The sequence below is a fragment of the Lactuca serriola genome, chromosome 7 (genome assembly GCF_051521515.1).
Source record: "Lactuca serriola cultivar US96UC23 chromosome 7, Lser_US96UC23_V15, whole genome shotgun sequence".
In the NCBI taxonomy this organism is placed as follows: domain Eukaryota; kingdom Viridiplantae; phylum Streptophyta; class Magnoliopsida; order Asterales; family Asteraceae; genus Lactuca; species Lactuca serriola.
In genome coordinates this window covers 171944790-171969091 of record NC_136414.1, presented here as the reverse complement: position 1 = coordinate 171969091, position 24302 = coordinate 171944790, and the positions used below count along the sequence as shown (strand labels likewise).

General features: G+C 36.1%; 1 long non-coding RNA gene across 2 annotated transcripts; it reads right to left on the bottom strand.

Moving 5' to 3' along the window:
* Positions 1–23167: 23167 nt before the first annotated feature.
* Positions 23168–24302, bottom strand: LOC145063183 (uncharacterized). Of its 2 annotated transcripts, none has more exons than XR_013687867.1 (3): positions 24170–24302; positions 23608–23889; positions 23168–23412 (listed from the first exon to the last, which is right to left on the bottom strand). It is a non-coding gene; the product is annotated as an uncharacterized LOC145063183 (long non-coding RNA). The 2 variants fall into 2 exon arrangements; XR_013687868.1 differs by having other exon boundaries at positions 23168–23329.

Here is a 24302-nt window from a genome sequence, read left to right as displayed (position 1 = left end):
CAACTAGGATTGCTAGAGCCAAACATAAAGTTAAAATACTATAGGAGTATTTTGGAACACTAAAAGATTCACACTAATCCGAGAATGATATTCAGAAGATAAGAATCAAACAAGAATTAAAATACCATAGGGGTATTTTAGAATCCATAACCAACCTTGCGTGAATAACTAAAAAGATCCTTATTGATATACCTACAACTACAGAGGGTGTACTCCCAAGGTTATATATAATAAGGATCCCATAGGCTAAGAATGTGTGGTTTCACTCTATTTCCTTTTCCTCGTTGGGATGTGGTTCTAGAGTAGTATCACATATTCGAAGGCCTATCGGATCTAAGCTATATATGATTTGTATACCCTGTGTAATTGTAGCAGGACTCGATATGGATCATCTAGTGAAATGTTAATAATCTCTTAGGATTCTTTAGACATTTCCATTCTCGCACGAACCCTGTAGACAACCCTATCCACTTCAGTGCTTGACAAGAGAGTTGATGCAGACCCAGAAGAGGTTCATTAAGAAGATTTCCTGTTCGGAAATAAATGAAATGGGTTGAGACTATTGAATTCACCAAGTGCCTATATCTTTTAGGGACATCGGTGAGAAACTCGCCTAAACTTCGGAGATTCCCAGTCATCCATCATGAAGTGGTGACACCCAGAGTCGGAAATCAGAAGGAAGGCGGAGTGGAAATTCAATATGTCCATACGAGAAGAGAACCCTAGGAAGCCACCCGAAGGAAACCAACGCCGATTCCAGTCAATGATACGAGGCAGACAGCGGGAGCCAGTACATTGAACCCGAGAAGTGTCTTTTCCTCGTGTTCGTCACGCTAATACACCCTTAAAAGAATACAAATTTAGTGAGTTAGTGGTTACACTACTCACGCTATGTGTTAGGTAAATCGTCGTTTCCCATTGCCAGATACACGATTAGGGCGGATCCACGCATCTCTATTGAGAGAATTTTAGCCATCTGCCTTTGTGAGCCTCTCTCTCCGCAGTTTCGTTCCGGACTGTTCTCAAATCTCTCCAGGCCGGAGAGTGAAAACTTTCCCAGTATAAAGGTAACTTAGTAGGAACAACTCGCATCTCATGGCCTCTTCCGATACTCATACTCTTACCTCGATTACCAGGTCTACATCATAGGGAGGTAGGTCAACACTCAGACAACCAGTACCCGAGGCACGGGAAAAATTTATGCCTAATACGTTCAGGACAAAAATGTCCAGGGTTAACCATCGTCTCTCATTACCTTGTATTCCTTTCCGTGTAGGAAAACCATGCCACCGAAGAAGCGTAACCAATCCACAAGCAAGAAACCTACTCTTTTATTCGATGAAGCTACATTCCAAGCTGCAGTCTCAGCAGCCGTAGCAACTGTCATGGCTCACCTGAATGCTAACACCGCCAATGTTAGCAAGGGCCCTATCGGGATTTCCAATCCTGGCAATGGACAGCAGCAACCAACACTTCCATACTCAGCCACCCAAGAACCTCCACTGAACCCACTAAAGAGAAAACTCAAGATAGAGGAGGGAAGTACCTCGGCTCAAGGACCTTCCGATGGGCAACGAGCTGAGGCAGTCTATACCCCTGTCAATCCTTCCCTCCCGACTCCAAGAAGACCGTACCTAGGAGACCTTCCCCACTGCAGCAAGTGCAGCTACCATCATCATGGTGCCTGCTGGGAACTCTATTGTGCTAGGTGCCACATGCTGGGGCATACCGCTCGCGTCTGCAGAACCCCGATTGAGTTCATTACATCAACCACCAATGTGGCGACCCGCACAGTTTGCCACATATGTGGTGAAATGGGACACTTCAAGAAGGACTGCCCAACCGAAGGGAAAGACAAAGACACAGAAGGAGCCTGACACTACTGCTTAGGGAGAAGCGACAAGGAACTTGTTAGATTTTGGTACGTCTCTCGATCTCGGATAACTAAAATAAGAACAATAAAAGACTAATTCAAATGTAAATTCTTCCCAGTAAGGCGAAAGTCGCAGCACTGTTATAAAATTTAAAATTCATTAGGTAAAACGATAATGGCTAAACATATACGTTATGGCCATGTATATTTAAGATGGACAGACCTAGAGTGAGCGAATGCCGCCTCATTTCATGTTCCTCGTTTGGTTGTGGATTTAGGGTGGGGTCGCTCAGTCAACAGTCCTCCCCACCTTAACTATACATGACTAGTATATGTGAGGCGATTATAGAAATGCCTTCTGAGAATCCACTCATGAAAAGGTACTCTATTCGGAAACACTTAGGACTCTCTATAGTTCCACGTCGACTCTATCGGTCCAAGTATCCGCGGTAGTGATACATAGGACGAAACCCAAGACGCCTAGAACTGGTGTGCCTGTTCGGCACATGACTCTATCGATCTTCACTTTATATCATGTCGGAGTGTGCCAACTTCGACGACTCTATTGATCATGGTTTGACTTCGTGCAACCATGTGTTCATCCTTAGTGTTGTGTAAAAAAGAACTTTCTCCATAGCCATGTCGGCAAATACAGGTTCTCCCGAACCTAAAACCTAACACAAATAATCTAACCTAATGCGATCCGTCAATCGTCCCTCTTATCTCAAACCTTCCGAAGTAACCAAGAGAGGGTACCACGCGCCGTCGACCGACCCCTTGTAGTCAGATGAACACCGAAGTGAACGACATTGCAGATACTCCAGAAGACAACAACCATCCGAAGCGTACTTCATAGTTTCCCCAAAAAGACCCTTCGCACCTCGCACGTCAGGTTCGTAAGCATAGAGATTAGAACTCATGAGACTGACCACTATAACTAGGTATATGCGTAAAGGTGGCATATAATTGAGATAAAAAAGATTTAAGGTGTGTGTTTCCTCCCTATTCCCTGTTCCTCGTTGGGTTGTGGGTTTGGGGTGGAGTCGCACAGCTGAACATCCTGCCGACCTCAATTATATACTGCTTGCATACACCCGGTATTTGTAGTTAGGATAAGCATGAGCTCTACCACGAACCTTTTAGAAAATCCCTTCACCCTATTCCATAACATAGGAGCCGGAATCAAGAGAATCACTGCGGGTTGAGCTAGTAAAGTTCCGAGTGATGAGACCCTATACCCACTAGATTTGACCTAGACCGAGAAAACTCAGAACCTTCGGAAGAGTAGTTGCAGTAGATGTTCGCACTACTCACACACCTCATCCACCCAATTATAGACAAGTGGTGCTTATCATCCTCAACCCTCTCGCAAGGAGGAAATCGTCATCGCCCGGTAGACGAAGAATCACACTTTCCGAAGTAAACACTAGAATACCGAGAACCATAGGATAACCTTCGTGGCCAAGAATACTTGATCAAAGAGCAAAAGTAGTTGCGTTAAGCCTCATGACCCTGATCCCGAAGAGGTTATAGACTTGACACCAGTCCTGGTGTTAGTCGAAGGGTTATACAGGAGCATACACTTTCCACGCTAGAATAAACCACAATCTTAGAGATTAATTGGACTATTAGGTGTTCCACGAATACTATCTCACGCAGAGATAGTAGAACCACCTCCCGAGATAGTCCAACACTCGTCTGGTGAAACCTTATATTCCCGACCTCCAGGGTTTCCGCATCTCAAGCTTCGTTAGTGCAGGTCCATTTTGCACAAGCTTGAGATAGACACTCTACAACAAACCGGTAACCATAGTCACGCAACCCACTCGACGATCTAGAAAGTCTCTATCAGCCAGTTGATAGAAAACACGAAACCAAAGACCACTCGAGATTCCTAAGAACCAACCTGAAGGACTACACGCACAGTACGAGTGAGAACGTTGGGAACTTCGGAATGGTGATCACGCTAGTGATGATCTTGCCATAGAAGTACACTATGTTCTGAGTACTGAAAAGCTCTACCATTCCGAGAGCTTAGGACCATATGAGAATTCTCATGGAGATTTCGTCCAACCCTATTCAGGCCGCTACTACCTTCGGATATACCACAAGATTCACACCCGGTCGATCCACTTCTTAGACTTGATATGTGATTTCCCGACAACACTCTTCGTGCCTCACTCATATTGATAGAATCCATTGAGAACTCTAACCCTGTAGATACACCAGTTGGAACCCACTAGCTACACGAGACGGAATCCGCATCCCGTATGTGAAGGTTTGTCGAAATGACAAACATAGACTAGAGTTCGCTTGGGAATGCGAGGACAACCGTATAGGAAGTAATCTCTTACCTCTACTTGGACATTCATACCTACTTCCTTGCCTAGACCTAAATTTCGGGATGAAATTCCCTCTAACGGGGGGATGATGTGATAACCCAAAGTTTATTCCGTTACATTACCCCGTTACTGTTAACGGAATATTCCACTGTATAAAGGTTCCGTTAATAAGAGGTCGTTAAATAAATAAATGTTTTATTTATTTATCTTTATATGTCGTTATAGTCGTAATAAGGTAAATGAAAACACTTAAATTACATTTCCAAAGTAATTTAGAAAAAGTTAGTTCTTATTATTACGACCACTAAATCGGGTGCGACCAAAAGCCCCGTATAACGACAGTATCGGGTAGAATCCCACTAAGCCCCAACTCCAACCCCTATATAAGGGTGAGTGGAGTCCATTAGAGACTTTTTACACTCTCCCCTCTCTCTCTCTCTCTACAACTTAAATTCGATCCAAAAATCGTCCGTTTCGAGCCCCAAACGAGTAGGTAAACTATCCTAACTCGTTGTATAACTTATCTAGCGTACAAATTCGAGTTTAAAACATAAGATATGGACATAACCATGATTTTACAGCCCAAGAACACTCTTGGGCCGTGAACACCAATTAATGGGGTTTTTAAGCCCCAAAACCCCTCCAAATTGTCCCTAAGGCTTAGATATGACTTGTAGGCTTATGGAATCGGGTTTAGAACACCTTGAACTAGCATTTGGAAGAGTAAACAAGAGTTTACTGCCCAAGAACATGCTTGGGCCGTAAACTCCTCTTCATGGGGAGTAAACTCATTTTTGTGTGTTAAAAATGCCCTTAAACACACCAATGGCCTTGGATTAAATTCTAGAAACGACCAATAACAAGCTAGGGACCTTAAATGCAATTAAAACAACTCCATAAGGAGTTTACGGCTGTAAAACCCTCATGGAAGGGTGCCTGGGCCGTAAACTCCCACAAAGGGGTTATTTGGTGCCCTAAACTCTCCATTTGACTTGGAAAAATGCTTAGGAAATTACCCACTACCACTTAAGCCCTTAAAACACCAAAAGAAAGAGGGTATAGGAGCTTACGGCCGTAAGCTCCCTTGCTTATGGCCGTAAACTCCTCAAAGGTCATTCACACCTTATGGTTTTGGACTTAGAATAATTCCATGAGCAAGTAGAAGCCTTAAAACACCCTAGAACCCATCACCATGATTTTACGGCCGTAAACTCATGGTGAGTAGTCCCTGGGCTGTAAATATGGTGTTAGGGGTTTACTCTTGGAGAGTAAACTCCATTCCTTAGCCACACACACCTTTAGACGCTACCCGGGACACCCAAACACTTATCCAAAGTTTTTTCCGCTCCTTTGAGCACGTATATTTGTTTAATTAGTATTAAATATACTAATTGTATGTGAACATATGTTATCATATGTTAAATAGGTCAGTGTGTGTGTTCGAGTCCTTGCGTGGCACCGAACGCCCAAACGGCACCTTCGTCGGACCTACTTACACCAGGTGAGTTCATACCCCTGAATGAACCTTTTAAATATTTTTACATGTTTTATAGGGGGGGAATACAAGTTAAACATGCCAGTTATCATATCAATCACATGTGATTGATAACCCGCATGCACAAGATTTTACCATTGTACACTGTTTTACCGACTAGGACACTATAATGGTTTTCAATTGTTTTAAAACTCTTACTTATATTGTTTTACTTAAATTTATTCTAAACTGGTTTATGAAAGATTTTCAAAGGTTTTCAAACATATTTTACAAAAGAATACAAATTGTGTTTTTCTCCGAGTATAAAGGTTTTTCATCAAAGTCTCCCTTTCACGATGTATACTTGTACTTGTTAGTTACTGCTGCTTCGCTTATACTGATTTTATACTCCTACTTACTTCACTTATCATCATCGTTTCCACTTCGTGATACACTTACATTTAGTACGCTTATACTTCACGATTCGATTATCCCACTCTGTACGCTTATTCTTCACGACTCGGATGTTCCACTGTACGCTTATACTTCACGACTCGGATGTTCCACTGTACGCTTATACTTCACGACTCGGATGTTCCACTGTATGCTTATATTTCACGACTCGGATGTTCCACTGTACACTTATACTTCACAAGTCGGTTACACCACACTGTACACTTGTACTTCACGATATGATTCCACTTGATACACACTCAAGCATAGTTAGATGTATGTTTGTGCTTGTATAGATGCATATAAATAATGATTGAAGGACTTAGGAAGGCTTGTCCGCCCTATTTCCTTTTCTTCGTTGAGATGTGGTCTGGTGTGATCGGATGTCCATCCGAAGGTCGTTTGATTCATTAGTTATATATTATGTACACAAGCATAGACATACGGGTTTTCTTCAGTCAATTCAGTTAAGAGTCTCTACCTCTAGGTCAGCACTTACATTAGAAACCCACTACTCACTGTTTGGAAGTCATTAACCACTATTTGGGATGCATCTTTGGGACACGGCCTTCTCCGTCGTCTAGTTGGTAACCAGAGTCTCCTGTAGGGAGAGCGGACATTGTGTGTATAGATCTATACGGGATTGACACCCCGCACCCTGACTGCTAGCTACAGTCCACGGCTCACCAAGCCAAGGGGTGACAAATGTCACATTATATAGACGCTTGTAGGGCGTCTGGTACTCTAGTGTCGGTTAGTATGGTTACGAGTATCCCGGGTTACCTTATAATTCATGGCCTTAAGGTAACAATATTCACCGGCAATTTACACTGTATGTTGGTAACTCATTTTCAGAGTCACACTGTTTTGACCTTGTAAGATGTATCTTTCATTTGATACTGTCTGCGGTCTGTATTCTCTGTTTTGACCTTGCAAGATGTATCTTTTATTTGATACTGTCTGCGGTCTGTATTCTCTGTTTTGACCTTGCAAGATGTATCTTTCATTTGATACTGTCTGCTGTCTGTATTCTCTGTTTTGACCTTGTAAGATGTATCTTTCATTTGATACTGTCTACGGTCTTTATACTTTGTTTTGACCTTACAAGATGTATCTTTCATTTGATACTGTCTGCGGTCTGTATTCTCTATTTTGACCTTGCAAGATGTATCTTTCATTTGATACTGTCTGCGGTCTGTGTCTTCTTTTGTTAGACTGAACCAGGCGTGTCGTTCGTTCGATACCCTCTTGGAGTCTATGATTCCTTGCCTTAGTCAGCAGTCCTCACTGCTGAGGCGTATGTTATTCCCTGATTTCGTTGTTTTCTTTAATAATCAAATTCAATATTTTGATAATGATAGAAATTTAGGGAAAACTACTTTTTACCACATAACACTGATCAGTCTTGGTAGAAGGTTGCTTTATTTAAAGAAAATATAGGATTTTCTGGAAAGAACTCTAATACACAGTAGTCACTTAACTACTACTTCAGAAAGTTATTTGACAAAATGACACTAAATACTTATGAACTCACCAGCATTGTAAAAATGCTGATACTCGCTTTTCAAATAACTTGTATTCTCAAGTTAGCATTAGACTGGTACATCCCCGGAGCAGTTGATGAAGATGGCTTAGTGCCTCGCTGTACTTACATATATTTTTCTGTATTACTTGTATTACTTTGGTGTTTTGTAATGTAACCATGTAAAACTATTACTATTAATTCAATGTTTTGTTGTACTTTGATTACTATAATGCATGTGTTGTGATACTTGACATGACGTCATCCACCCCAGAACGTTTCCGCCGTTCCGGTTTTGGGGTGTGACAAGGAGGTTGCAATCAAGGTAGAAATCATAGATCCAAGGTGCTTCCCAAATCCAAGCTCTTCACACATCACTCTTCACCTTCAAGAACTCCTCTAAGTACTCCAATAGGCTCCAAAAAGGCACTCTTTCACTTAGGGTTTACTTGGGGGCCATTCTCACAGAGGGTGGCTGAATAAGGAAGGGGACATTATATAGGGCCAAAACCTTAAAAATTAGGGTTTGCATGATCATACACCCTGCGTACGAGGTGTACGCCCATCGTACTATGGCGCACCCAAGTACGCTTAGCATACACACGTTCACTCAACATACTCCCCAAAGTCTGAATTTACCAAAGTGCCACTATGGGCCCCTTTTGCACTCTGTCTTTTACTTAGGGACTAAATGCAATATAATTCAATTATAGGGTCAAACTTAGTAGTACATCATCGTTGGGATGTTACAATTCTCCCCCACTTGAATTAGACTTCTTCCTCGCAGTTAGCTACGGCGAACAACCCAGGATAATGCTCCTGCATCTCAGCCTCCGACTCCTAGGTCTACTCGAAGCATCTACGATATTGCCACTGAAACTTTACCAAAGGTATATCCTTGTTACTTAGTACCTTCATCTTTCTTTCAAAATAGCCACCAGTCTCTCGATATAATTTAGAAGCTCATCGATCTGAATATCATCCAAAGGAACCACTGTCTCGCTGTCCAACACACACATCCATAACTAAGAGACATGGAAAGTGTTCTAGATCTCACTAAGCTCACTCGACAAATCCAAATGGTAAGACACCCTGCCTACCCTGGCGATCACATGGAAATGTCCAATATACCGGGTAACCAGTTTCCCCCTCTTCCTGAAGCGTATCATACCCTTCCTGGGAGAGACCTTCAGGAGCACCATATCCCTGACCTGAAACTCCAACGCTGATTGGCGCCGATCAACATGGCTCTTTCTATGACCCTATGACCAACTCTCCCCAACATACATGGGTATGACATCTCTGACCATACAGGACCTCAAAAGGTGGGGCACAAATGTTGGAGTGATAACTATTGTTGTAGGATAACTCCGAAAGAGGTAGATAGGAACCCCAACTCGTAATAAATCAATGAATTAGGCCTGCAACATATCCTCAAGGGTCTGTATTGTCTGCTCACTCTGACCGTCGGTCTGCAGGTAATAAGTCATGCTGAAATGTAGTCTCGTGCCCATTTCCTTGTGGAACTTCTGCCAGAATCGGAAGTGAACCGAACATCTCGGTTTGAAACAATGGAGACCGAGACCCCATGACGAGCAACAATCTCCCGAACATACACATCGACCAACTTTTTGGCCGAAGAGGTCTCCCGGATGGCCAAAAAGTGGGCACTCTTGGTCAATCGATCCACGATCACCTATATAACATCTAAACCATTGACCGTCTTCGGCAACTTAGTGATAAAATTCATAGTGATTTGCTCCCACTTCTACATGGGAACCTCTAATGGTTGCAGATTCCCATGCGACCTCTAATGCTCGACCTTGACCATCCTACAGGTCAAGCACCTCTCGACGTACCTGGTTATCTCCCTCTTCATACACGGCCACCAGTAACTCAATCTTAGATCCCGATACATCTTGGTGGCTCCCAGGTGTAGAGAAAAACGAGACTTATGAGTCTCCTCCAATACTATTTGCTTGATCCTACCAGAAACTGGAACCCAAAACCAACCGCATTGGGTCAACAACCCCGACTATCAGTGACAACCTATCAATCTCGCCCCTGATCCTTTCCTTTTTCACTTCTCCTTCCAAGCTCCCTCCGCCCGAGCCTTCCTGATCAAACCCAAAAGTAGAGAATCAACGAATATCCTCTTACACATCTCCCCAACCCGGTCCTCAGTCAATCCTGGCCTATCCTGGCCACTTGCTCCTCATCCTGATCTAGATCCTGCCTTAAATCGCCTCGTAACCACCATACTAAAAATAAACAAGGGAGATATCAGATAAATGCACATAATACCATAGGGACTAATTCTTAACAACAGCCTAGGGTTTGTGACTTCCTTGCTACATGTACAGGTCTTGTGTTTCCGGTAGTACGGGCCCATACTACCTTCCCCACCTACCCGTATTTGTCTCAAAAGAACATCATAACAAACCTAATAATACTCACTAGAATACACATACACCATATTCTCACTTCCTAGAAAAAGGATAAACATCCCTCAACTGGTTGGCTGACCCCACATAACTCATCCATGAAAATTCCACCAACCCTGCAGCACCTGTGTATGCTAATCATACATAACACTGGATCCAATAGACAGTCGAATACTTGATTCCACCCTAAGCCCACAACCAAACAAGGAACAAAAAAGAAGGCTAAATCAAACATTGTCAAGCTATAAAGTCTTAGTTATATATAATTTTGATGCATACACTAAGCAACTACAGTAATGATGTCATTTTCATATAAGGAAAACCCTAGGCTATCATTCATCATATAATCAGACATTTCTATCATGTGATTCCTGAAGATCCCTACCCTCTCACTAGCATGATGTTCTAACATATCACAATATGAAATAGCAGTGTAGTAATTTGGGGTCTATTTACTGGCTCCGGCTGATCGTACACATCATATCCTCTCTTGATTATTTTGAAAACAATTTTGAAAATCATTTTTAAAACCTTTTCATTTCCTTAGTTTGAGACTGGATTCACAATGTTGTTCCTCCAATTCACTCAAACCTAGGCTCTGATACCAACTTGTAACATCCATAAAATCATAAAAAATTAAAACTTTTAAAAACAACCCATACTCATAAAATTTTTACAAAATCATCGTTTCCAAATTGCTTATCCATATCAGAGTATCCAAAATCATAAAGCCATAAACAGAGGATGTGTACTGTCACGCCTTCGCCTTCCCGTTATCATCAGAAGTACCTGAAACAACAACTAAAAATCGTAATCCAAAGCTTAGTAAGTACTCCTAAAGTACCAACACACAAACATATAACATATACAACAATATGTCATCTCTAATCAACCATCGGGTTGGAATACGCTAGCCCCAATCAACCTCTAGGTCTAGTCATCCTCGGGATGGAATACCCTAGGTTAGAATGCCAATATACAATGGTTACACTAAGTCATTAGACTGGAATACCTTTAGGCCCTCAGTACGGGTCTGGCATGCCAAGCGGCCCTTAGCTTGTATCTGGAATGCTCCTAAGCCCTTAGTATGAGTCTGGCATGCCAATCGGCCCTCAGCTCATATTTGGAATGCTCCCAGATTTGTTGGTTACATCACAAAGCAATAAAACCTCAACCCAACACAATATATCGACATATAACAGATAACAAACAAAATCAACAGACAGATAATCATGCAGTCAGGAATCACAGGTAGTCCTACAGATCTACATTTCTATACATATCAATAACTAGCATATAATCATACAGATCTATCCCATACTCAACATATCAATGTATAGTAGGATACTGACCTTGGTGCCTTCGACCGGTAAGTACAGTGAGGAAAACTCACCTCACACTCTGAATAATAGCTGATAAGGTCCCGACTCCGAATCTCAGCTCTAGCCGTCACCTATTCATCCAAATGACTAATTCTCAAACCCCATAAAAAATACTCAAAATACCCCTTAGTCAAGCTTGGTCAAAGTCAAAGTCAAACTTGTCAAAATAAACAAGTCAACTGAGTCAACCTAGCCGAGTCTACCCACCCGAGTTAACTCAGCCGAGCCGACACAAAATGAGTACGTAGGGCGTACCTAAATCCTGACCACAGACGAGAGAGCTAACCACGTACGCGCTGCGTACTCAGGTTACGCAGGGCTTACACATAGACTTCTCTAAACTTCATTAAGAGCTTAATGCCTTAAGCTCTTACATCCAATTTTCAGATCCAAAGCCAAATCATTCTCAAGAGTCATAAAGTTTCCAGCTTTATGACTTCACATGTTGATTAAGTGCTTAACTCGACATTTTAACACATTAAGACCTTCTAAAGAATACATGGAGGAAAACTAACCATTAAGACCCCATTTTTATGACTCAAAACCCTTCCTAAGGTCTGAAAGAACAACTTAATGGTCAAGAACATGCCATGCTCAAGAATCACCATTTTGGGTCCAAAAAGTGTCTTAAAAGAACAAAAATCTAGATCTACAAGACGGAGTGATAAAGTTGCAAGCTTTATACCTCCTGGAGGTTGCAATCAAGGTAGAAATCATAGATCCAAGGTGCTTCCCAACTCCAAGCTCTTCACACTTCACTCTTCACCTTCAATAACTCCTTTAAACACTCCACTGGGCTGCAAAAAGGCACTCTTTCACTTAGGGGTTGCTTGTGGGTCGTTCTCACAGAGGGTGGCTAAAGAAGGAAAGGGACCTGAGGTTATAATGACGTTTATATAGAGTCAAAACCCAAAAAATTAGGGTTTGCATGATCTTCACGTACGCCCTGCATACGAGGTGTACGCCCAACATAATAAGGCGCGCCCCAGTACGCTTAGCGTACACATGTACGCTCAGCGTACTCCCTAAAGTCCGAATTTACCAAAGTGCCACTAAGGCCCCTTTTGCACTCTTTCTTTTACTTAAGGACCAAAATGCAATATAATTCAATTATAGGGTACAAATTAGAAGTGCTTCATCATTGGGATGTTACAATGATGAAAAAATATAACGATTTTCTCAATAAGATGAGCATATTCCAGTATATGAAGAATAATTTTCAATATATAGTGTAGATGTGTGAATGACACACCTTAATGCCAATTTCTTGGGAAATACAAGGGCAATGCTAATTTTACCAGTTCCATGTGGCCCAACAAACATAAAGGCCCTTCCAACTATCCTTTTTAGTCGGATCATATCAGCTACAAGGCCACCCGCCTCTCTTGTTGCTGCTGACCCACAATTCCAGTAGCCAAAGGGATTGCTTTTCCAGTAGCATACACAAGTTAGCGGTATTAATATCATAACATGTACATACTGTAAGTAAACTCAGATCCGTCATGTAGTAGAACTCTATACTTGACATAAAATGAACATTAACTTCAAAGTTGAATGCTCTAATTGAAAAATAACTTAAAGTAAAACGTTGTTAAGGACATAAAAATGAAAGCAATTGACTCCATTTTTTGAACTATTTCAGCATTAGCAATTTGTCACCAAGTATTTTTGAGAGATTTATACCATAAACCAGACAAAAAACTTCAAGCTTATACCATCCAATTAGGGTATTTATACAGCCATAATCCTAAAAGTAATCTTTGTCTTAAGTAAATTCAAATATATCACTAATGAAGGTGAAAGTAAGATGCTATATTTCTCGAAGTTACTTAAATACCAATCTATATTAGAAAATTATAAACCACATGATTGGTCCCTGATATGTAAACGTTAGTATAAAATGATCCTGATAAGAAAAGTACAATTATATTGGAGATAATTATTTGAACTAACAGACTGATCATTCGGAATATACATCTACAAAAATATTTAATATTACTTTTTTTTGTCAAACAATTATTCACCTAATATGGAAGGTAAATCGATAAAATCAATTTCTTATCTTCCTATATATTAATACGATGAATATTTAGAACAAAAAATGCCTAATATTTAGCATTTTCAAATTTCGAAATTTCAGTTTTAGTCACTGATAATTTTGACAAGTACCCGATTATTTCTTTCAGTCTCAGGATTTGCAGTCATTTGCTTTTGACGTTTTCATGCTATCATCTTTCAATTGAAATTTCCTAAAAATTAAATAGGTAAGTTTCTATTACGAAACAGTTGTCTTTTGTTAAAATATTGAAGAAGGAGGAACAAAAGCAAGTGCTGCAGATTAGGCCTGTCGAAAAAACTCGAAACCCGTTCTACCCACCCGACCCGTTCCGAATTCGGGTAGTATCGGTCGGGTAGAACGGGTAACTAGTATGAACATTTGGGTAATAGGTTAACTCGATAATAATATAAGTCGGGTTTTAGGCATGAATATTTATTTTCAGGTATACTCGAATACCCGAATTCGTTTTTTAAATAATATCAAATATACAATGCAGTCACGTACGCATACTTCAAATAAAACAAAACTCTTCGTTTCCTTCTTATGAACGACGGCTCGACAGTCGACGCAAACTTGCAAAGAGAATACGATGCTGAAGCTGAAGTCCTGAACCATCATCACAATTCTCAGTTTCTCATTATCGCACGGAATAGAATTAAAAAAGTACATAACATATTATAATGATTTGTATTGTTATTATATATGTACTTGTTAATTGTATGAAGTATTTTCCTACCCGATTCTTTATTAAACCAACCAACATGTAAAAATAAAAAAATTTATCAATAAGTGTCATTTAAGAAATTTTTGGGTATACCCGATAATTACCCGACCCGACCCCAAACCCGAATTAGAATATAGGTCGGGTATCAGGTATTATGTTCTTAAGGAATTACTCGTTCTACCCGAAACCCAAAAATTTTACCCGTTTGACAACCCTTCCAGATTGAATCTTACATTTGTCATATGGCGTACTTCGGTTGGTTCAAGAATTTTCTTCTTTCAACACGTACTGATTTCATCACACCGGTGAACCAATATTACATTAAATTTTAAAGGTTAGTCCTTCCGATGTGTAATCGACGACAATCGTCTGCAAAAGGGGTTTAATTGAAAGAATTTGAAATGTAATCGGTACATATCTCTACTTTTGATATTTGATCGATGGAGGCGTATATGTGTGTTGTAGTGAAAAATGTAGACGAATAAGGTCGGCGATGGTGCTGGAAAATTAGAGCACCGATAGGGTTAGGGCAAGAAAGTGGTTTGTATGCTTAATCAATGGATAGGTGGGTGGAGTGATAATCGGGTGGAAGGATTATTAGAAAGTTAAATTTTACTATTTTTTCTATTTTTATAATTAAACTAGTTTATGACCCGCGTTAAACGCGGGGAATATAAATTAAATAAATATTACATTAATAGGTTGAAGAAGAAGGAGAACAAGAATAAGAACAAGGTAATATACAAGAAATTGTAGAAGAAGAAGGAGAACAGGGTAAAGAAAGAACTTAAAAAAAGAATTATAGAATTAGACCGTTGAAGAAGAACACTGTAAATCATACGACTCAATCCAAAATCGTAAAAAGAACAACTTCAATGTAATCGTATATATAAGTTGTTTGTCAATAAGGAAATCATTATCTTCCAAAAAAATGGGATCCTAAAATATTATCTTGGAGATTTTCGGTTATTCATCTGGAAAAAAATGATATCATTTATATTGAATCAAAATTTCAAATTAATTGATTTGCTTAATTTATGAGTTTTAAATTCAAAACCATTATCTCAAATTGATTTATTTTACGTGGGATATACCAGGAGATAAATTATAAATAATATTGACTTTATTTTTAACTCTTAAATATTTTACTAATTTAATAGGATTAAATTAGATTTTATAGGTTAATGATCAAATTGTTGATATGCTTATTTAATGCGTTTTAAAAAAAAGAATTAAATAAAAACTAAATGGGTTTGAATTTTGAAGCCAGAAGCTATAAACAAGGGAGTTAAATTAGAAACAATATTAATTAGAGAAACTAATATCTCGTATATAAATAGAATGATATGCTGTAATTGATAATGTAATTATTGGATTTAGAGATTCTATAATTAAATGTAATTGTGTTTGAATTTTATTTGAAAAAGATGATGCCAACAATCTAATTTAATGGTGGAAAACATAGGATTGAAATGCAATCAAAGGTTCTGATTGCTTCATTAGTGAATTAAGGGTTTTCTTTTAATAATTTTTAGAGATGTTTGTAGTATTCTTCGTAAAAGAATGTTTTCTGTTCGATATTAATTTTTTTTTTCCAATTCAACAATGATTGTATTATCAACAGTGAAGTTTGAGATTGCATAACCATCAACTTTGTTCTTCAAATTATAATGTGAAATTTGAATTTGAACACAAATTTTTTATCGAAAAGTACATTGAAAGTAGATGGATAAATCTTCATATTATCTTACTAAAAATTAAAAAAAAAAAGACTGGTTATAAAAATAGATAGAAAAAAGGTAAAAAATTAGTTTTATATAAATGAAGTTAATATCGAATACCTCATTAAACTTTTGAAACAACTCTTGTGCGGTTTTTTCCAAAAGTTTCTTCGTGTCACGATCAAATAACGTAAGTGACACCACACCGGTAAAGTCTTGTACTTGAATGTTGATTTTGAAACTAAAGCCATTGATATAAACAAATACAGTAATATAAAATTAGAAAATTTAACTAAAGAGTATAATAATATGTATAAAAGAATTTTTGAAAAAGCTTAGAACAAGATATATGTATTTGTTCATGCAAGTTGAAGTGTAACAATAAAAAACTTCTTCATCTTGCTTTTGGTCCATTCCACGAGTTTTGTCATCATACGTTAAAACGACTTTTATGACTTTCTCTTGACAAAAATAGGTCAGCATATTAAAAAATTTAATATAAATGATATAATTTTGTTTCTATAACTAAATGAAAGAAACTAATATACTTAAAGTAGATTGATTAATTTTTTCATCATCTCTCAACAGGAATACAGTAATAACAAGTAATAAGAACAAAGTAATAATACAGGAAATTGTAGAAGAAGAAGAAGAACAGGGTAAAGAAAGAACCTAGAAAAAAGAATTATAGAATAAGACCGTTGAAGAAGAACATTGTAAATCATACGACTCAATCCAAAATCGTAAGAATAACAACTTCAATGTAAGCGTATATATATATATATATATATATATATATATATATATATATATATATGTATATATATATATATATATATATATATATATATAGGTTGTTTTTCAATAAGGAAATCATTATCTTCCAAAAAAATGGGATCCTAAAATATTATCTTGGAGATTTTCGGTTATTCATCTGGAAAAAAATGATATCATTTATATTGAATCAAAATTTCAAATTAATTGTTTTGCTTAATTAATGAGTTTTAAATTCAAAACCATTATCTCAAATTGATATATTTTATATGTGATTTATCGGGAAATAAATTATAAATAATATTGACTTTATTTTTTACTCTTAAATATTTTGCTAATTTAATAGGATTATATTAGTTTTTATAGGTTAATGACCAAATTATCGAGATGCATATTTAATGAGTTTTTAAAAAATAGAATTAAATAAAAACTAAACGGGTTTAAATTTTGAAGCCACAAGCTATAAATAAGGAAGTTAAATTAGGAACAATATTAATTAGAGAAACTAATATCTCGTATATAAATAAAATGATATGCTGTAATTGATAATGTAATTATTGAATTTAAAGATTCTATAATTAAATGTAATTGTGTTTGAGTTTTATTTGAAAAAGATGATGTCAGCAATCTAATCTAATGGTGGAAAACATAAGATTTAAATCCAATCAAGGGTCCTAATTGCTTCATTGGTGAATTAAAGGTTCTCTTTTAATAATATTTAGAGATATTATGATTCTTTTATTATTATTAGTTAAATAAATTTTATTCTTAATTTTTCGAAGTAGTTTGTTATATTTTCATGTATGTTTATGTAACTTAACTTTTTAATTTGTCATATACAAATTTTTATTTATTTGATTGTGGTTGTCTTATTTTATAATCAATTTATCTCATTATATAATATCATAATTTTTTAATAATTCAAGCATAAAAAATGCTTCATGTATCTTAAGAAAAATAATTTTACATATTTATTTAAATCATTCGTTACATAAAAATCACATAACTCTCTTAGTTAATAATTTTTTTTTGAAAATAATTGATTAATAAGTTTGATTTTTAACTATCAAAATTCGTTTAATTTTGTAACTGTGGATCCCACGTGTTATAACCTAGTACACACACACACACACACATATATATATATATATATATATATATATATATATATATATGTATAGGGAGGGTTCACTTGAGATTAAAAACAGTAGCGATCATGAGATTCAGCCTCAACCACATATTTCTCATTTGTCGCTCTAATGGTTCGGCGTACCGGCAGCAACAGCGTATGCTTAATAAAAAATGATTATATCGAAAAGAGGTATAATCATATAGGATTATACATATTTATACCTATATGTCTAATCATAAATAATTATACATATATGTTTGACACAGATTAAGTAATCATAAATAATTGTGACAGTTGGTAGCAAAGGTGGTGGTGGTGATAGAGGTGGCGGTAGCATAGGGGTTGACTGGTGTTAGAGGTGGTGGTTATATTGGTGGGGATGGTGGCGGAGGAGAAAGGAACGAGCAACACTATATAATCATTTATGATTATACCAATCCTACCGTGTCGGTACGCCGGAGCGTTAGAGCGGCAGATGTGAAATACATGGCTAAAGTTGAATCTCAAGATCTCTATTTTATTTCTAATCTTAACGGAACCTATATATATATATATATATATATATATATATATATATATATATATATATATATATATATATATATATATATATATACCTTAATAAGCATTTACCATGTTTTGCTAAATTTTAAGAGGTACTACCTTTAAAACATCTTGTACAACAACTTCATGCATGAAGAAAATGTGAATATTGGTCAACAACTTGAAAAGGTCAAGATAAGAAGGTGGGATTCATTGACCCATTCCTTGCTCCATATCCCATTTAACAACCTCTTTAACTATGATTCCCTTTCTTCCGATACGTTTGTTACTCTTCTTCGCCCGTTTATATAACCCGCCCTCGTTTCCACTTTTCTCGATTTCATTGTTTTTGAATTTTGATGTTTATTAATATTAATTTGAGTTTTTTGTTGCAGATGAATGAAATCTACCTCCAGCGAAGGAGCAGCTACCAAACATTTTCAAGACCCGTTTCTCTTCATCTGGCCTTCTCATTTGAATTGCTTGCAATCTTCCTTGATAACAGGTAAATAGAATTGCACCATCACTTAAACACCATTCGACAGTGACTGCTACAAAAGTCTATGCTCACAATTACACCATCACAACAGTCCCCCTCTTTCTCTCTAATAGAAATCCTAAACGGTACTTGGTTCACATGAACATCAAAATATGTGTATCTCTAACGCCTACAGGTTCCATTTTCATGATCATTAACCATGTAATAACAATCTCCCTTATTATTGTCATGTTTGATACAAAAACTTGCAGGTGAAAAACAAAGAAACCATCTTTTGTGAAAACCCTAGACATCGTCACTTCATCAGCGACCATCGTCTCCACCACCGAACTTCTTTGTTATTATTGTATTCCTCTTTCTCATTCTGGTTATAAATCCCGGATTTTCTCTGAACTTGGTTTTCATTGTACTGTGCAAGTCTAGTGAATCAAAAAGATTATCAGAGGAGAGCTCTTAACTCGGTTTTCCTGGTCCCCCTTCTCACTCTGTATATATATTTCTCTTCCGCTTTTGTTTTTGTTTTTTTTTTTTTTTCATTTTTTGGAGGTTTTAAAATGATTTTCAAATATACAGAACATATGGAGTGTTGTTATTGTTAGATAATGTGGGAAATCAGGAATTGTTGACAGATCCTTTTTGAACAGATACTTCCTAATTAAGTGTTGATAGTAAGACCAGGAGTTGTGAAGCTTTTCATTATGTTCCAAGAACTAAAGTTAGTGAGTGCTGAGGTAATTTTTTGATTGAGTAAAGGTTTAATTGGCCAAAAAGTTGTTTCCAGAAGGTGGCAATGAGTTTGTTTGTAAAGGTCTAGTTTTATAGATTTTCTTCCTTTTATACTTCTCATTGACAAAAATTTTCCATTATTTGTCTGAGTTTTAACAGAGGATTGAGAAGGGATTTGTTTCTTCAGAATTTTTTCTTCCTCGACAGTTTCAGGTATAGGGTTCTTCAACTCGAATATATGTTGCCTTTTTTGTTGATATCTTTAATAACTATTATTCTTTAGGAAGAATATCAAGGTGTTATTAGTAAGGGTATGTGGTTGATTTATGGTTGAATTTTTTTTTATTAGACTACGAACTCATGGCATATTTTTTTGGTTGATGGGGCATTTTATTGGCCAAAATTTAATATCCGTCGGTATGAAGGTAGGAGGTTCATGCTCAGGAACGAGGAGTGACATGAACATGGATTGCTTACAATTGGTTATCGAAAACACACACACAACCACACAGCACCAAACACTGTGTGTTGCTGTGTTAAAAAAACATTGTATGGATAATGTTCAATCTGGATGGGCACTATGTTGTTGATGATATCTGATGAAGATTGCTATGATAACCTCTTCATTTTAAGTTTTGTTGTCATGTTCTTCTATATACTAACACCACAAAGCTTCTTTTTTTCTTGATGAGCAGTTTGGTGTGAAAAATGGAAGAACATGGAAGAAAAAGTGTCGATGAACGAAATCCATCTGCTGGTGTTATTGGTAACTAATGGAGTATATTTCAGTTCTATTACATGAAAGTTTTTTTTTATTAAAGATAGATTCAAAAGTGTTGTTTTGTTTTTTTCATTATTTTTATAGACAAATGACTTGTTAGGTCTCTTGTGGTAGTTTCCTTTTTTTCTTAGAAAAATATTCACAAATTAGAGATGGTTTCAAAAGCTTAATTATTTTATGTAACAAGCCATTATACGAGTTCCTTTTTTTAAACACAGACCATTTCAGTTAATTTTTTAAACAAAGTTCATTTATGCATTTTACTAAACAAGGGCATTTTTTTACAACAGACCCTTTATGTATGAAAAGGGAAATGCCTTTAATAACTTGTAAGCATTTCAATAAATATTTCAGATACTTTTGGCATGTTTAACATCTTTAGCCAAGTTTATAAAATACACAGTTGGCTTATTGGAAGTAGAAACAATCTGAGGTTTGGAATCTGAGTCTTGTAGTTGATGGAAAATTGGACCAAAATACCCTTGTCAATGGATGATGTGGTATCACTTATAACATCAATATTTTGCTGCATATAGGGCCTATTTGACCAAAATACCAATATACATCGCTTCCCTTGTTTGGACATCTCAATATGGATCTCCATGAATCTATTGTTATTTAGACTCAAGTAGTCAAGTTGGCTTCTAGCCGTGAATACTCAAACTCCAAAAGGAAAGATTAACTTTAAATTAGTCCCTTGGTAGCTGTTAAAAAGTCCATTTGTTAGTTCCCACCCTGTCATTTACAGTTTCTTTATTTTCACATGTATTTTACATTAACTGTAGTGTCTATGTACTTTCTCTTTCAGTTAAAAAAAATGGCTCTATGTTTTCTTAAATAAATCCAACTTGTATTCTTTCCTCATTGATAGCTAGCAGCCCTTGAATTTAATTTTTCTTCTTCTTGATCTTCTTGATAATCAAAAGATAAAGTATTTAAAAATGTAAAAAATATATATATATATATATATATATATATATATATAATCTAAAATCAAAATAATAACAAAAAAAACTATCAAATGGATAAATAACATATTTTCTTTTTCAAACAAAAAAATACTCAAAATCATTGGTATCTTTTACGTGCTTAAACTATTTGTTCTTAGTATTTATTGTTATTGGTTGATGGTAATTAGAAATATTGACATTAATTTTTTTAAAAATGATATAGGTATAAAAACAAAGTGATCATCTAATATTTGAAAAAAAAAATTATTTAGCTTTTGATTTTTGGAAACATTTTTTTAAACAAGGTATAAGAATGATATATGACAAAATAAATAACATGTTTTTGTAAAATTTGATTAATTCTATTTTTTAGAATAAACATTGTAATTTAGAAGTATTTTTACTTATCTGTCTGCCGTATTGCTCGGGTATACACCTAGATAGATACTATCCGTTGAAATAAACCACCTGACACAAAATAGTCCGCCAATCTAGATTATTTGTGTATGGATGTGTGTATCATTGTGTATGTTTATGTGACTGTGTATATAGTTGTGTGTGTGTGTTTGAATCTGTATTTGACTGTTGTGTGCAAGTGAGTCTGTGTATATGAAATGGTGTGTCACTGTGAGTTGTATGTATGGATGTTTGTAGATGGTTGCAGTTAAATTTTGTCAAAGTTATTAAATTGACTCTTTTTTATTAAGACCAATCCCGAGGAGACTTGGTTAATTTGTAAATGACAATTTTTTCCAACAAGACTTAAAAAATGACTCGGTAAATCTTAGGGGGTGTTTAGGAAAACTTTTTAAGCCTAAAACATCTTTTTGTAAAAGTTCTTTTTATAAAAGTTCTTTTGAGGAAACAAAAGCCAAAAGTGGGTTTTAAAAAGTGTTTGGGTGGTTTTTTTGACTTTTGAGTGTGATTTAGCTTTAAAAGTCCAAAAGTTACAAAAAGTCACACTTTCTTGAGTTTTGAAAACTCACCATTTTCTTCTTTACAATAAGTTATTTTGAAAAGAACTTTTGCATCATCCAAACATCTTTATATCTTTTTAGAAAAGTTAAAAGACAAAAGTCATTTAAAAAGTTTTCCCAAACACCCTCTTAGTTATTTTTAAAAGGCTGATCATCGACTCCCAAACGGCCAAACTTACGAGGTAATTTTAACCTTTTAAGTATGATGAATCATATTATAATATGATGTAATTAAGGTGTTCATAACTTCAAATAATTAATACATGAGTAAGTATCAAAAATGGTCCCAATGGTTTCAACAAAAAATTTAAATATCATGAAATGGATGGTGCTTGTGGTTTTACTTTTATGCATGGTTGGTCATTCGATTGATAAATCTATCTATTAAGATGTTATATTTGTAAATATGAGCATGTTATCCTTAAACGAAATTAATAAAAAAATTAACAATAGGGGCAAAACTAGGGGTGTTCATCGAACCGTTCAAACAACATAATAATATGGTTTCGAAAGAAAGATCTTAAGCTTTTGAAAGAAAATTAATTGAAAAAAAGAAAGTATCCACGAAATAAAACTATTTGTCGAATCGCCTCTACAAACGAATTTCTAGAAAAACGATTAATACCCTTCGCTTGGTGTGGGTAAACGGGTAGTATGTGTGTATATATATATATATATATATATATATATATATATATATATATATATATATATATATATATATATATATATATATAATATGGTTAACATCAAGGCTAAAACATATCTAAATCAATAAGAGAGTGGTCAAAATTATCACTTTCAATTTTATTACAAAATGTAATACTCATGGTAGGAAAAAAGGAATCACATGCGTTCGAAAATCCAAACTTCTATTGAACACTATGATGAAGATCTCATAAGGACTTTATTTGTGAAGATCAGCAACATATCATACACATTAAGCGTGTTTCCTGTGTAAAATGAAAACGAGCAGTAATGAATCAGTTTCGAGAGTGATTCATATTCATCTTTCATCACAAACAGTTTTCAGAACCTGAAAAAGGCAAAACGCTATGTAATGATATTCATTGAGAAGCATGATCTGTTGCACTAAAGAAGATGGGATAGTAATAGGATTAAGTAACAACCCCTCGTTAACACAACCTTTATGTTCTTATATTGTTTAGATAATGTAATATGAAGGCAGATAAACAAATCCCTAATAGTAAACTTGTAAATAGGAACTCACAATCTATTTGAAGTAGTCTTGAAGGATGTCATCATAGGGATCCCTACGACCTCGGACATGGCTAATCTGAGCGTCCCAGAAGATCTGAGCATTGTGGCGATCAAATGTCCAAAATCCATAAGGCCGAATTGGATAGCTCCACATTTTTTTTGTTTTATCACAACTTTCCTTTAGGCCATACATATGATCTCTAAATTTGCGATCTCTTTCTACTGGGTCCTCCATCGACCTCAGGATTAAGTTCTCTGCAAACTGCAAGATAAACGACATCTTTGAAAGCTCCTGCAGAGACAAACACTTTTTTCACTGATCGATGATTCAACATTTAAAATAATCGGAGAAATCATCATTTCAAATAAAACGATAACGCAAGTGAAATCCTGATCATCGATGATAAATCAACAAAAGCCCACACCATATATATGTATTTGCAACTCAAAGAAATGGTAGATGTACACCAGATTTTGCATTTCAATTTGAATAAATATTAACAACGAAATCAAACAGAACTATTTCATTAGCACACATCCGTAACATGATGAATTTAATGACGCAAACTTACGCTTTTACGACGAAACAATAGATCTTGACAGTCAATGTAATTAAATCTACTTCTACTCTAATGTATTCTAACTTTCTAACTAATATAATAATAGTTTTGTTTGTCCACATGCCGTTATATTACACCTCCATAT